Genomic DNA, 16,331 nt, shown 5'->3' with positions numbered 1-16,331 from the left:
CCAAGAGACAGACACAGGGAAAGATAGATAGACAGACGGAGAAAGAGACAGACAGACAGGGAAAGAGGCAGACACAGACACAGGGAAAGAGGCAGACACAGACACAGGGAAAGAGGCAGACACAGACACAGGGAAAGAGGCAGACACAGACACAGGGAAAGAGGCAGACACAGACACAGGGAAAGAGGCAGACACAGACACAGGGAAAGAGGCAGACACAGACACAGGGAAAGAGGCAGACACAGACACAGGGAAAGAGGCAGACACAGACACAGGGAAAGAGGCAGACACAGACACAGGGAAAGAGGCAGACACAGACACAGGGAAAGAGGCAGACACAGACACAGGGAAAGAGGCAGACACAGACACAGGGAAAGAGGCAGACACAGACACAGGGAAAGAGGCAGACACAGACACAGGGAAAGAGACAGACACAGACACAGGGAAAGAGGCAGACACAGACACAGGGAAAGAGGCAGACACAGACACAGGGAAAGAGGCAGACACAGACACAGGGAAAGAGGCAGACACAGACACAGGGAAAGAGGCAGACACAGACACAGGGAAAGAGGCAGACACAGACACAGGGAAAGAGGCAGACACAGACACAGGGAAAGAGGCAGACACAGACACAGGGAAAGAGGCAGACACAGACGGAGAAAGAGACAGACACAGACGGAGAAAGAGACAGACACAGACGGAGAAAGAGACAGACACAGACGGAGAAAGAGACAGACACAGACGGAGAAAGAGACAGACAGACGGAGAAAGAGACAGACAGACGGAGAAAGAGACAGACACAGGGAAAGAGGCAGACACAGACACAGGGAAAGAGGCAGACCAAGAGACAGACACAGGGAAAGATAGATAGACAGACGGAGAAAGAGACAGACAGACAGGGAAAGAGACAGACAGACAGGGAAAGAGACAGACAGACAGGGAAAGAGACAGACAGACAGGGAAAGAGACAGACAAAGAGAGAGACAGAGAGATATATAAAGAGGGGGAGATATACATTATAATTACATTTATATCTATTTGTCTTGTGGTTTTTGTGTGCAAAATACATTTTTGTTAATACATTCTATTTTGTTAACAGCAGTTATTAACCCGGGCGAAGCTGGATAGTACAGCTAGTAGCTAGTACATGTATGTGTGTGTATATATATAATATATGTGTATGTATATATATATAATATTAATATTACATATATATATTATATATATATTTTATATATATATATATATATATATATATATATATATATATATATATATATATATATACATATACATATACATATACATATATAGTCATATGAAAAAGTTTGGGCACCCCTGTTAATGTTAACTTTTTTTCTTAGTAAAAATTTTGGTTTTTGCAACAGCTATTTCAGTTTCATATATGTAATAACTGATGGACTCAGTAATATTTCTGTATTGAAATGAGGGTTATTGTACTAACAGAAAATATGCAATCCGCATTTAACCAAAATTTGACCGGTGAAAAAGTATGGGCACCCTTAACAGTTTCTTGATTTGAACCCTCCTAACTACTTTTTACTGACTTACTAAAGCACTAAATTGGTTTTGTAACCTCATTGAGCTTTGAACTTCATAGGCAGGTGTATCCAATCATGAGAAAAGGTATTTAAGGTGGCCACTTGTAAGTTGTTCTCCTATTTGAATCTCCTACGAAGAGTGGCATCATGGGCTCCTCAAAACAACTCTCAAATGATCTGAAAACAAAGATTATTCAACATAGTTGTTCAGGGGAAGGATACAAAAAGTTGTCTCAGAGATTTAAACTGTCAGTTTCCACTGTGCGGAACATAGTACGGAAATGGAAGAACACAGGTACAGTTCTTGTTAAGCCCAGAAGTGGCAGGCCAAGAAAAATATCAGAAAGGCAGAGAAGGATGAGAACAGTCAAGGACAATCCACAGTCCACCTCCAAAGACCTGCAGCATCATCTTTCTGCAGATGGTGTCAATGTGCATCGGTCAACAATACAGCGCACATTGCACAAGGAGAAGCTGTATGGGAGAGTGATGCGAAAAAAGCCGTTTCTGCAAGCACGCCACAAACTGAGTCGCCTGACGTATGCAAAAGCACATTTGGACAAGCCAGTTACATTTTGGAAGAAGGTCCTGTGGACTAATGAAACAAAGATTGAGTTGTTTGGTCATACAAAAAGGCGTTATGCATGGAGGCAAAAAAACACGGCATTGCAAGAAAAGCACTTGTTACCCACAGTAAAATTCGGTGGAGGTTCCATCATGTTTTGGGGCTGTGTGGCCAATGCAGACACTGGGAATCTTGTTAAAGTTGAGGGTCGCATGGATTCAACTCAGTATCAGCAGATTCTTGACAATAATGTGAAAGAATCAGTGACGAAGTTGAAGTTACGCAGGGGATGGATATTTCATCAAGACAATGATCCAAAACACCGCTCCAAATCTACTCAGGCATTCATGCAGAGGAACAATTACAATGTTCTGGAATGGCCATCCCAGTCCCCAGACCTGAATATCATTGAACATCTGTGGGATGATGTGAAGCGGCTGTCCATGTTCGGCGACCATCAAACTTAACTGAACTGGAATTGTTTTGTAAACAGGAATGATCAAATATACCTTCATCCAGGATCCAGGAACTCATTAATAGCTACAGAAGCGACTAGAGGCTGTGATTTTTACAAAAGGAGCATCTCCAAAATATTAATGTCACTTTTATGTTGAGAGGCCCATACTTTTGCACCCGTCACATTTTGTTTAAATGTGGATTGCACATTTTCTGTTAGTACAATAAACCTCATTTCAATATATAAATATTACTCAGTCCATCAGTTATTAGATATATGAAACTGAAATAGTTGTTGCAAAAACCCAAATCTTTATTAAAAAAAGTTAACATTAATAGGGGTGCCCAAACTTTTTCATATGACTGTATGTATATGTGTGTATATATGTGATGTGTGTGTGTGTGTGTGTGTGTGTGTGTGTATACAGTGGTGTTCATAAGTCCTGCATAGGATAAATTGATTTTTCAAGTTTTAAACATTTTCTGTCAAATATCTTCGATGCTAATATGACATATTATATATGGTTTTGTTCAGAAAACAATTTTGCATTCTCTCCCTGTAATATTTTTAGCTTTTGAAGCAGTTTTGTCTGAAATTATTGCACCAATATGGGAGTTGAAAGCACAACTAAATATTGTACAGCTTCTGATCCAAAATTAGCCAATCACAGATGAGGTTCTTGTGACCAATCATAGCCTAGATATGGCAGCCAATCATATTCCATTACATTGCATCACATCTGCTGTTTAGTTTGTTTTATCTGTAGGTCTATCTAGTGAATCATACTGTAGAGCTTTATGATAGGAGCCTTCAGATTTTTGTCAGCGGAGGATCGTGTGCGAGTTGTGGTGCTACATGAAGAGGGTTATACTGGCCCCCAGATCGCAAGGAAGGTCGGCTGTAATCCGAGTACAGTTGTAAGAATTTTGCAGAAACATAAGCAGCTTGGAATTACCCAGGACAGGCCCAGATCTGGTCGGCCCAGAAAGTCAACTAAAAAGGAGGATAGAGTACTGATAAGAACATCCCTTGCCAATCGAAAGCTCACCTCTCCTCAGCTTCTGCGAGAATGGCAAGAAAAGTGCAATATTGAGGTAGCAACATCAACTGTTAGGAAGAGATGTTTGGAAGCCGGATTGAGAGGGTGCAAGGCCCGAAAGAAGCCATTGATGACAGCCATACAAAGACAAAGGCGAAAACTGTGGGCACTGAAATATTCAAAATGGAGGAAGGAGGAGTGGGAAAAAGTGCTATTTAGTGATGAAAGCACTTTTTGCATTTTAGGAAATGATGGCAAGTCTTATGTGAGAAGGTTTCCACATGAAGAGTACAAGCCAGAGTGTTTGAGCTTCTCTGTGAAACATCCGATGAAAGTAATGGTCTGGGGCTGTATGGCAGCCAATGGTGTGGGGAACCATTTTACTGCCGGGGGCCATTTGGCAATTTCTACCAACCTTCGGGGGCCGCACCAAATTATCAATGTGAAAATAACCCTGCAATATTTGGTCAAACAATTAATTAACTCACCCCTAAAGTGGTGTCTGGAGCTGCTTCTCTTTGGTGCCGCTGTAATGTTTGATGATACAAATCACGTTGCTTCTGACAACTGCTTTTCCAGGTTTGTCTCTGTCTGTAGCGCAGTCAACTCATTGTATACACATCACAGGAGACGTTGGAGGCACATATATCACTGGAGGGGCTGGGGGCATATACATCACATTGGAGACTCTGGGACAGACGTGTACACAGCAGATAGGAGACGCTGGGACTACTGCATATACATCACAGGAGACACTGGGGGCACATATATGCCCCCTGTGATGTAAATGCCCCCAGCCCCTACTGTAATGTAAATACCCCCAACCCCTCCTGTGTTATAAATGTCCCCAGTGTGTCCTGTGATGTGTATGCCCCCAGCACTTCCTATGATGTATATTCCCCCAGCATCTCCAATGTGATGTATAAGTCACAGGAGATGCTGGGGCATACACATCACAGGAGACGCTGGAGGCAAACACAACACAAGAGGGCTTGGGGGGGCGTACACAACGCAAGAGGGGCTGGGGGGTGTACACAACGCAAGAGGGGCTGGAGGGCATACACATCGCAAGAGGGGCTGGGGGCACAGACATCACAAGAGGGGCTGGGCGCACAGACATCACTGGGGGGGCAGAGAGAGACCTCACTGGGGGGGGGCAGAGACCTCACTGGGGGGGGGGCAGAGACCTCACTGGGGGGGGCAGAGACCTCACTGGGGGGGGGGCAGAGACATCACTGGAGGGGCAGGGTAGCGCATACATCACTGGAGAGTCTGGGGGTGCACACATCACAAGAGGGGCACAAACATCACTATCACTGGGGGGGCAGAGCACAGGCATGACTGGGGGAACACAACACTGGGGGTGATACACATCATTGGGAGGGCACACGGCACAGGGCGGGCTGCACACAGCACTTGCAGAGCCCTGACATCACTAGGGGGACACTGTCACAAACCACCGGGGGGGGTCACTCAGAAATCCCCCCGCGCTGGCTACCAGTACGTCACAATCGGGGGGTAACAAGTGGGGGTCACCCCTCCTTTATACCTCCCGACCGACAGACAGAGCACGTGACGCGCTCTCTAGCGCCCCTCTTATAGTCAGGCCAATTATGGAATTGCCCGACCATAAGCAAGGAGGCCGCTATACTACTTATGCCGATTATTGAAGGGTCCCCGGTGAGAGTAAGGTATATATTCCCCCGACCTCCGCGGGCGGAATATATAAAATCTCCCCGAATCTCACTGGCCTCCCCACAATAATCCTTGGCACAATTCGCTGCCACCAACCGATTTACGGTAACTATTAGCCGAACACACAGACGTGGGATTCAAGATCGAGATAACAGAACAGCCCAAGATTAATTATATAATTTAATCAGCCTAAAGCACACTAGAAACTACAATATATACAATAGGGAATCTACAGAATATACATATGTCAGAGTACAGTTACAATCAAAGCATGGGTTACAAACAGGCATACACAGTTCCAGCAGTTACCTTGTTGCGTCTGGCCACAGGGGGGCGCTGTACCCAGGTTTCTAGGATCCTTCCCACAGATGTTTCCTACACGTGCCCCCAGCGAAAAGAACCCTGGAAAATGGCCGAAGTAGGGTTATCAACCTGGGCAAATCCAGGTCCCCTCCTACCTTAGTGACCTCAGAGGGAGCACTGCTCCACCCCTGGCTTGAGTTATGGACAATCCACAACATGGAATATGGGCCATAACTTTGCCTGGGAGCGTCGTAGGCGGACGCCAATGCTCTCATTGTGACAGTTATGAATTTAGCTACAGAACGAGGGGACTCATGACCTGTCTGCCAGTTCCCCATTGGCTGATATCACGCCTGGGGCATTTCCCAATGTCCTGCTCCCATAAAAAGGGTGTGCCGGCATCGTCCGCATGCGGAGACACCATTTTTATGGTTGCCATATTTATCGGAAATATGGCTTGCGAGATATGAACCATTTTTTACTGGAGTCGTTCTGTCTGGCTATTTCCATAGCCTTGCTAACTAGCTAGCAGCCCCCACTACAGGGTCACGGCAGGGAGTCATCCTGTGTCCATTGTCCCCAAGCCACCTAATTTCCATATCACAGGACATGGCCATGGAGGTGTAAGTGGAACACTGAGAACAAGAAGGGAGGGGGCACTGCCAGGGAGTGATGAGGGATTATGACTGGAGTCATAATTCATCTTCATATCCCGGGATTTGCCTCACACCTCCCCCCTTTTGAGGGCGCTAGGGGGCAGCACACTCCGGTGTTCCCCCGTGCGCCCGTCCGCGACCTCTCCTTGTCGGGACAGCCCGTCTGCGTTACCGTGGTCACGGCCCCTTTTGTGGCGAATGGTGAAGTTGTATTGCTGGAGCGCAAGGCTCCATCGCAACAATCGCCCATTCGTCCCAGAGACGGTGTGCAACCAGCTGAGGGGATTGTGGTCCGTCTCCACGATGAAGTGGCGCCCGTATAGATAGGGTTGCAGACGCTGCAGGGCCCACACTATGGCCAGGCACTCCTTCTCCATCGTGGAATAGGCAACTTCCCTTGGTAACAGCTTCCTGCTCAGGTACAAGACTGGGTGCTCTTGGCTCGCAGAGTCCACCTGGCTGAGCACCGCACCGAGGCCGAAGTCACTGGCGTCGGTCTGTACTACAAACGGCCGCGTGAAGTCGGCTGCCTGTAGCACGGGCGGGCTGGACAGGGCGTCCTTTAGGGCCCGGAAGGCTGTCTCGCAGTCCATTGTCCAATCGACTGCAGAGGGCAGCTTCTTCTTGGTGAGGTCCGTCAAGGGCTTTGCCAGGCTACTATAGCATGGAACAAACCTCCTATAGTACCCAGCGGTCCCCAAGAAGGACATCACCTGCTTCTTGGTCCTGGGGGTGGGCCAGGATGCGATGGCTTCCACTTTCTCAGGCTCGGGCTTCAGTGTTCTCCCACCTACCCGGTGACCGAGGTACTGGACCTCGCTCATGGCCAGCTGACACTTTCCTGGCTTGATGGTCAAACCTGCCCGGTGGATCCGCCTGAGCACCTGTGCTAGATGCTCTAGGTGGTCCTCCCAGGTGGGACTGAAGACGGCAATGTCATCTAGGTACGCGGCCGCGTACCCTTCAAGTCCCTTGAGCAGGGTGTTGACCATCCGCTGGAAAGTGGCAGGGGCATTCCTCATCCCGAATGGCATCACCGTGGACTCGTATAGTCCAAATGGGGTAATAAAGGCAGAGCGTTCCCTGGCCTTGCGAGTCAGGGGGATCTGCCAATATCCCCGGCTCAGATCCATGATGGTCAGGTACTGAGCCCCGGCCAACTGATCGAGCAGGTCATCGATGCGTGGCATTGGGTACGCATCGGCGACCGTGACAGCATTGAGCCCCCTGTAGTCCACGCAGAACCGAGTGGTTCGGTCCTTCTTAGGGACGAGGACTACAGGCGAGGCCCAAGCGCTGTTGGATGCCTGGATCACCCCCAGCTTCAGCATCTCGTCAATCTCCTGGCGCATGTGTTGCTGCACCTCCAGGGAGACCCGATATGCTGAACGCCGGATCGGGGGATGATCCCCAGTGTCCACGTGATGGACAGCCAAGTCAGTCCTTCCGGGCTGGTTGGTAAACAACCCCCGGAAGGGGAGGAGGGTGGCCCACAGCTGGGACCGTTGGTCTTCCAAGAGCTGGTGGCCAACCTCCACATCCTCAATGGATCCGCCTGCCCTAACCTGGGCTAGCATATCCAAGAGGGTTTCCGCTTCTCCCTCCTCGGGCAGGTTGCACACGGGGAGCGCACATGCCTCCCGCTCATGATGTGCCTTCATCATGTTCACATGGAAGGGCTTCCGCCTTCCACGGGCAGGGTCCAGGGTGACCAGGTACGTTACAGGGTTGAGCTGCTGGTACACGAGGTATGGGCCTTCCCAGGCTGCCTGAAGCTTGTCCTGTGGTACGGGGACCAGTACCCACACCTTTTGACCCACTTGGTAGGTCCTCTCACAAGCGTTCTGGTCGTACCAACGCTTCTGATCGGCCTGGGCTTGAGCCATATTGTCGTGTACCAGTTGCGTCAAGGCCTGCATTTTGTCCCGGAAGCGCATGACATACTCGATAACCGACACTCCAGGGGTGGCCAAATCCCCTTCCCAAGCCTCTTTCACCAGAGCCAGGGGGCCCCGCACACGTCGCCCGTACAGGAGCTCAAACGGTGAGAATCCTGTTGAGGCCTGTGGAACCTCCCGGTAAGCAAATAACAGGTGTGGGAGATACCGCTCCCAGTCACGCCCATGGGAGTCGACCAACATCTTAAGCATCTGCTTTAAGGTGCCATTGAACCGCTCGCACAGGCCATTAGTCTGTGGATGGTACGGGCTGGCCACCAGATGTCGCACCTGGACTTGCTTACAGAGGGCCTCCATCAGCTGGGACATGAATTGGGTCCCCCGGTCAGTGAGCATTTCCTGGGGAAAACCCACTCGGGAGAAAATCTCCAGCAATGCGGTGGCCACCTTGTCAGCCCGAATGGACGACAAGGCCACTGCTTCTGGGTACCGGGTGGCATAGTCCACTACCGTCAGTAGGAAGCGTTTCCCGGAGCTGCTGGGGATGGCCAGCGGGCCGACCAGATCCACAGCCACCCTCCTGAAAGGCTCATCGATGATTGGCAGAGATACCAGTGGGGCTTTGGGGCGTGGCCCCGCCTTCCCCACTCTCTGACAGGTTTCACACGAACGGCAGTAGGCAGCCACATCGGCCCCCATTTTTGGCCAGTAGAAATGCTGGTTTAACCTGGCCTTGGTCTTAGCGATCCCTAGGTGTCCGGCCATCGGAATCTCATGTGCGATCCGCAACAACTCCGTCCGGAACGGATAGGGTACCACCAACTGTCGGTCCCTGGGCCACGCCTCCGGTGAACCCTGCTGGACCGTGGCCCGGTACAGCCGTCCTTGGTCCCAGACCACTCGCTCCGGGTCCGAGTCCGAGGGAGGCTGTGCCGCCTGCTCCTTAAGAGCTTTCAGGCTGTCGTCAGCTTCTAACGCTGCCTGAAACCCCTGACTAGATGTGGCCAGAATCGACGAGACTGTCACATCTTCAGTCAGTACCCCGGGACCTGTGTCCTGGCCTCCACCTGACTCGGCTGCCACTTGGTCAGAAGGGGAAGAGCTATCGGACCTCCGGGAGGCCCCTTGGCTTCCAGCACTCCCACTGCGGGTGACAGCGGCCACAGCCGCTGCGACCGTGGGTCGTGCCTGCTCCTCCTCCGTTCCTGACCAAGTCGCCGGTTCAGGCAGACCTACCTGGCTTCCTGACACCCCGGTTGTGGGGGAACCATGCACCGAGATCTTACCTGGGAGCACTTCCGCTCCTGGACCGGCCCCAATCTCACCTGCCTGTTCCCCCCCTGCAGCAACAGAACCCCGCTGTGAAATCTCTGGGGACCCCACATTTGCTGTGGAAGCCCCCACCCCACACACTGGTCCTCCCCCTGCAGCACCCTGCTCTCTGCTTATCCCTGCAGAGGGCAACAGATCCCAGCTCACAGGCTGGTTACTTGTAGAGGCATTGTCACACCTTTCTCTGACCCCCTCCCCTCCTGTCACAGCTGCAGCTGCGGGTGTGTCTATGGTGTCTGTGCAAGCAGAAATATCAGAGTTCACTCCCTCCTCCCTTACATCATTCATAGATAACACATTAACATTGTCAGGAGTCATGTCAGTACTGGCTGAAGGTTCAGCCCTTGGGGGGGGCCCAAACTGGGAGGTTATCTGCCCCAAATCTGTCCCAAGTAGCACGTTTGCAGGGATCCGATCAGTTACCCCCACCTCCCTCACCCCTCGCCCTGCGCCCCAGTCCACATAAATGTCAGCAACAGGCAGCGCCGGGTCAGTGCCTCCAATCCCGGAGACAGCGAGGGTTTTTCCAGGGATCAAGTCTTGGGGGGACACCATCTCAGGCCGCACCAGAGTCACCTCCGAGGCGCTGTCTCGCAGTCCTATGGTCACAGACCGGCCGACGGTGACAGGTTGGAAGCTGTCCAGGGACCTACCACCACCCCCACCCACACAATACACCTTGGGCGGCCCTTGGGACGGGGACGGAGCCGGGGCCTTGGGACGCTGAGGGCACATGGCCTTGAAGTGTCCAGGTAGGTTGCACTGGTGGCACCGTCTTGGTTCCGCCACGGGCCTGGAGAGGGGAGTTGAGGGGGACACCCCCTGCAGTCTAGGGGCAGGTGGGGCAGTCGCAGAATTCATCTTACCCCCTCTCCAGGTGCTGCTGGTGGCCGCTCTCCTGGCCTCAGGGGCCCGGTTGTTGGTGTAGTCATCGGCAAGGGCAGCTGTAGCCGTGGACCCCTTTGGCTTCTGGTCTCGGATGAACTGGCGGAGATCCTCAGGGCAGTTCCACAAGAGTTGCTCCGTGATGAACAAGTCCAGGATCTCCGGTCCGGTGGAAAGCTGCAGGCCTTGGGTCCAGTGGTCGGCAGCTCGGGCAAGTGCCCGCCGGTGGTCAGCCCAGGAGTCCTTTGGTCCCTTCTGTAGGCTCCGGAACTTCTTGCGGTAGGACTCTGGAGTGAGGTTGTACTGTTGGATCAGGGCCCGCTTGATGGTGTCGTAGCCCTGATCTGCCTCAGCAGGCAAGTCCCCAAGGATATCCAGGGCCTTACCCCTTAAACGGGGGGTCAGGTATTTGGCCCACTGGTCCTTGTCCAGATGGTGCTGCAAGCAAGTCCGTTCAAAAGCAGTCAAGAAAGAGTCCAAGTCTCCATCCTTCTCCAGCACTGGGAAGTCCTCAACACGGACCTTTGGAAGTTTGGTGTCTCGAAGGTCACATGTGGCTGATGAGGGCCGGAGCTGAGCTAGCTGCAGCTGGTAGTCACGGTCTGCCTGTCGCTCTCGCTCTTCACGCGCTGCCTGCCGCTCTCGCTCCGCAGCCTCACGCTCTGCGTGCCGCTCCGCAGCCTCAGCGTCACGCGCTGCCTGCCGCTCTGCCCTGCGCTCTGCCAGGAGTTCCTTGTAGCCCTTCTGGTCTCCAGCCTGGAGAAGGGCCATAGCCATTTGAAGAAGGCTATCCGAGCCTCCCAGGCTCGGTGGAATGGCACGTGGTGATCTGCGGCACGCTGCAGAGCTAGGCGATTCACTGTCCCTTTCAGAGCGGAGGGCTGGCATCTGGCTCGTTGAGGAACCTTGGGTGAGCTCCTCCTCATCTTGTCCAGCAGTGCCAGGTTGCGCAATGTCCTCGGCAGAACGGTTTTCTGGCGTCGAGCTCCTGGAGGACTCGTGGGCAACCTCCTCATTGCTGTCCACAGCACCGTCCTCCCTCTCTTCGGCTCCTGCCTTAGCATTGGCCAGTTGCATAGCTCTGCTCCTGGTGCCATCAGCCATTCTTGCAGACTTTTGGTCACTGACACAGAACTGACACCTGATGCCTCCACACACCTTACAGTATCTGCACTCTGACACTCTAGTGTTGAGCTAGTCTGAAGACCCCAGCAGCCACAGCTGCTGCAGGCAGTCTTTAGTGTCTGGGAGTATGGGTTTCACACTCACACACACTATTATCTCGATCCCACCGCTATGCCACCAATATGTCACAAACCACCGGGGGGGGTCACTCAGAAATCCCCCCGCGCTGGCTACCAGTACGTCACAATCGGGGGGTAACAAGTGGGGGTCACCCCTCCTTTATACCTCCCGACCGACAGACAGAGCACGTGACGCGCTCTCTAGCGCCCCTCTTATAGTCAGGCCAATTATGGAATTGCCCGACCATAAGCAAGGAGGCCGCTATACTACTTATGCCGATTATTGAAGGGTCCCCGGTGAGAGTAAGGTATATATTCCCCCGACCTCCGCGGGCGGAATATATAAAATCTCCCCGAATCTCACTGGCCTCCCCACAATAATCCTTGGCACAATTCGCTGCCACCAACCGATTTACGGTAACTATTAGCCGAACACACAGACGTGGGATTCAAGATCGAGATAACAGAACAGCCCAAGATTAATTATATAATTTAATCAGCCTAAAGCACACTAGAAACTACAATATATACAATAGGGAATCTACAGAATATACATATGTCAGAGTACAGTTACAATCAAAGCATGGGTTACAAACAGGCATACACAGTTCCAGCAGTTACCTTGTTGCGTCTGGCCACAGGGGGGCGCTGTACCCAGGTTTCTAGGATCCTTCCCACAGATGTTTCCTACACGTGCCCCCAGCGAAAAGAACCCTGGAAAATGGCCGAAGTAGGGTTATCAACCTGGGCAAATCCAGGTCCCCTCCTACCTTAGTGACCTCAGAGGGGGCACTGCTCCACCCCTGGCTTGAGTTATGGACAATCCACAACATGGAATATGGGCCATAACTTTGCCTGGGAGCGTCGTAGGCGGACGCCAATGCTCTCATTGTGACAGTTATGAATTTAGCTACAGAACGAGGGGACTCATGACCTGTCTGCCAGTTCCCCATTGGCTGATATCACGCCTGGGGCATTTCCCAATGTCCTGCTCCCATAAAAAGGGTGTGCCGGCATCGTCCGCATGCGGAGACACCATTTTTATGGTTGCCATATTTATCGGAAATATGGCTTGCGAGATATGAACCATTTTTTACTGGAGTCGTTCTGTCTGGCTATTTCCATAGCCTTGCTAACTAGCTAGCAGCCCCCACTACAGGGTCACGGCAGGGAGTCATCCTGTGTCCATTGTCCCCAAGCCACCTAATTTCCATATCACAGGACATGGCCATGGAGGTGTAAGTGGAACACTGAGAACAAGAAGGGAGGGGGCACTGCCAGGGAGTGATGAGGGATTATGACTGGAGTCATAATTCATCTTCATATCCCGGGATTTGCCTCACAGACACAAACCTGGGGTAATACACAGCATGAGTGGGGGCGGGGGGACACAGCACTGAGCATAGCACACAACTCTGGGGGGGTGGTACTCAGAACTGTAAGGCCCCAAAGCACTGGACGGGGCACAGAGGGCAGGACTGCAGGCGCCGGGCACACAGCAGCGTCAGTGCAGGCGCCGGGCACACAGCAGCGTCAGTGCAGGAGCCGGGCACACAGCAGCGTCAGTGCAGAAGCCGGGCACACAGCGGGGTGAGTGCAGGCGCCGGGCACATTGCAGCGGGAGTACAGGCGCCGAGCACGCAGCGGCGTCAGTGCAGGAGCTGGGCACATAGCAGCGGGAGTGCAGGAGGTGGGCACACCACTCCGGAGAGCAGAGGGGCGGGCACACACACACACCGCTGAGCACGCTGACACTGGACAGCGGCGCATGTGGTGATTTAAAGGGCCGGCAGCCTACAGGACCACAGCGGCGTACCCATCACTGCAGCCCACGGGAATCTGCCCGGGGGCTGCATAAAAGGTTATCGTGGGCCGCATGTGGCACGCGGGCCGGAGGTTCCCCACCCCTGCTCTATACGATACTATTTACTCGATTTGCTTTCCTCCACTTCCCCCCACCCCGATCCCTATTTTTCCCTTGCCCCAGGTTTAATATAGTTATTTGAGCCTTTTCGTCGCTTTATAGGTTTTGCTGCATTTTTTTTGTATCATTTCTCATTTCTTTCCAATTTTCTCTTTCCTAATTTTTGTTATCTCCACTCTCTTTTCAGTACATATCTGCTCTTATATATATTTGTTCTTTATATTGTCCCTCTTAGTCCTTACTTCAGCTATCTTTATTGTACACATATTGCCCCACTTCCGTCCTGTTGCTCCTCCTTTCTTGGCCGCACTTCCTGTGCTATTCCTTATACACATTCCATGCCCCACTTCCTGCTGCTCCAGCTTTGTTCCAGTTAGCGCCCTTTTACACCCCTCCCCCAGCCTCATGGTGACACACACTGCGGAGGAGCAGCACACACACACTGCCGAGCAGCACACACACACTGCCATTCCTCTGAGGTAAGGGCATGATATTTGTGCTATTTGGGACATGTGGTTTTTCTCCGTACCCGTCACTTATTGCAGTCTTTATATACTGATGGTCTCTTTCTGTCTTTACTTTTTGCTTGTTCTATTTCACATGCTAGCATATATATATATATATATATATATATATATATATATATATATATATATATATACACCGTATATAAACCTGCGTGTGTCTGTGTGGAATCCTGCCTATATATATGCATCTGTATATAAGCCAGGATATATGCCTGCAGTTAATATCTCCCATAGGATGTATAATCGCCAGTCTTTGTGTATCGTATGTGATGTATACAGCAGAATATAGTATGGTACTGGGTATATATAGTATATAATGTGGAGATGTGTGTGTATATAGTGCAGAGATGTTTATATAGTGCAGAGATGTTTATATGGTTTGGTCCTGTGTATATATTGCGCAATCCACGCTACAGTATATACACTGGCACATCTCCACACTATGTAGCATACACACCGCCGCTCCACAGTATATAGTGTTGAGCAGTGTATATAATGGCTTGCAGCATATATTTTGGAGCTGAGCATACGTGTCCTGTCTTATATACATGGTGCAACTCTGAGTATCTGCATAATATATATATATAAATATACTAGAAGGTGGCCCGATTCTACGCATCGGGTATTCTAGAATTTACGTTTTGTGTAGTTCATGTATGATTTTTGTTATATATATATATATATATATATATAGATGTTGTTGTGTGTAGTTACCAAGTGTTTGTGTAGGGGCTGTACATGTTGTGGGTGTTGTCTGGGTGTGACGGGGGGTGAGAGCGGTGTTGTATGTGTGTTGCGTTGTTTGTGGAGCGCTGTGTGTCTGTAGCGTTGTGTGTGTGTTGCGCGGTTTGTGTGTGTGTGGTGTGTTTTGGGGGGAGGTATGTTTTGTGCAATGTGTGTGTTGTGCGGTATGTGCGTATATTTGTGTGTGCCGCGGTGTTTGTGTGTTGGGTGCTGTGTGTGCGCAGCGTTGTCTGTATGTGTGGGTGTCTGTGTAGGGCAGTTGTTTGTGGTTCCCAGTGTGTGTGTGGTGTGTGGTGTGTTGTGCAGTGTGCGCGTGTGTGTGTGTGTGTGTGTTTTGGGGGGAGGTGCGCACTCCCAAACGTGCTCCATCCCCCATGCAGCGCACTCCCCATCGTGCTCCATCCCCCATGCAGCGCACTCCTCATCGTGCTCCATCCCCTATGCTGCGCACCCCCCATCGTGCTCCATCTCCCATGCTGCGCACTCCCAAACGTGCTCCATCCGCCATGCTGCGCACTCCCAAACGTGCTCCATCCGACATGCTGCGCACTCCCAAACGTGCTCCATCCGCCATACTCCGCACTCCCCATCATGCTCCATCCCCCATGCAGCGCACTCCCTATCGTGCTCCATCCCCTATGCTGCGCACCCCCCATCGTGCTCCATCTCCCATGCTGCACACTCCCAAACGTGCTCCACCCGCCATGCTGCGCACTCCCAAACGTGCTCCATCCCCCATGCTGTGAACTCCCCATCGTGCTCCATCCCCGATGCTGCGCACCCCGCCATCATGCTCCATCCCCGATGCTGCGCACCCCCCCATCGTGCTCCATCCCCCATGCTGCACCAGCATCAGCCTCTCTGCCCCCAGCATCAGCCTCTCTCCTCCCAGCATCAGCCTCTCTCCTCCCAGCATCAGCCTCTCTCCTCCCAGCATCAGCCTCTCGCCTCCCAGCATCAGCCTCTCTCCTCCCAGCATCAGCCTCTCTGATCCTAGCATCAGCCTCTCTCATCCTAGCATCAGCCTCTCTCCTCTCAGTATCAGCCTCTCCTCTCTGTCCCCAGCATCAGCCTCTCTCCTCCCAGCCTTCCCCAGCATCAGCCTCTCTCCTCCCAGCCTCCGTCCTCCCACCGTCCCCCAGCATCAGCCTCCCTCTCCCAGCCTCCCCCAGCACCAGCCTCCCCCAGCATCAGCCTCTCTTCTCTCAGCCTACCTCTCCCAGCCTCCCTCCTCCCAGCCTCCCTCAGCATCAGCCTCCCTCTCCCAGCCTCCCAAAGCATCAGCCTCCACCAGCATCAGACTCTCTCCTTCTAGCCTCCCCCAGCATCAGCCTCCGCCAGCATCAGCCTCTCTCCTTCCAGCCTCCTCCAGCATCAGCCTCCCTCTCCCAGCCTTCCCCAGGATCAGCCTCTCTCCTCCCAGCCTCCGTCCTCCCAGCCTTCCCCAGCATCAGCTTTCCCCTCCCAGCCTCCCTCAGCATCAGCCTTCCCCAGCATCAG

The 16,331-nt window shown here is 52.1% G+C and overlaps 1 protein-coding gene across 6 annotated transcripts in view; it reads left to right on the top strand.

The window, feature by feature from the left end:
* Window positions 1-16,331, top strand: part of LOC142245443 (uncharacterized) — a 94,788-nt gene that overhangs the window by 26,022 nt on the left and 52,435 nt on the right. The window contains exon 1 of one of the 6 annotated variants that reach the window (XM_075318153.1): window positions 13,962-14,039. The exons of 4 other annotated variants lie outside the window; for them this stretch is intronic. The gene's annotated coding sequence lies outside the window, so the exon portion shown is untranslated. Of the gene's footprint in view, window positions 1-13,961; window positions 14,040-16,331 lie in introns of those variants that run through there. One more of the 6 variants, XM_075318150.1, reaches the window with a different exon arrangement.

This window comes from Anomaloglossus baeobatrachus, chromosome 7 (genome assembly GCF_048569485.1).
Source record: "Anomaloglossus baeobatrachus isolate aAnoBae1 chromosome 7, aAnoBae1.hap1, whole genome shotgun sequence".
Taxonomy (NCBI): domain Eukaryota; kingdom Metazoa; phylum Chordata; class Amphibia; order Anura; family Aromobatidae; genus Anomaloglossus; species Anomaloglossus baeobatrachus.
The sequence above is the reverse complement of the archived record's forward strand: the minus strand, read 5'-3'. Positions and strand labels throughout refer to the sequence as shown.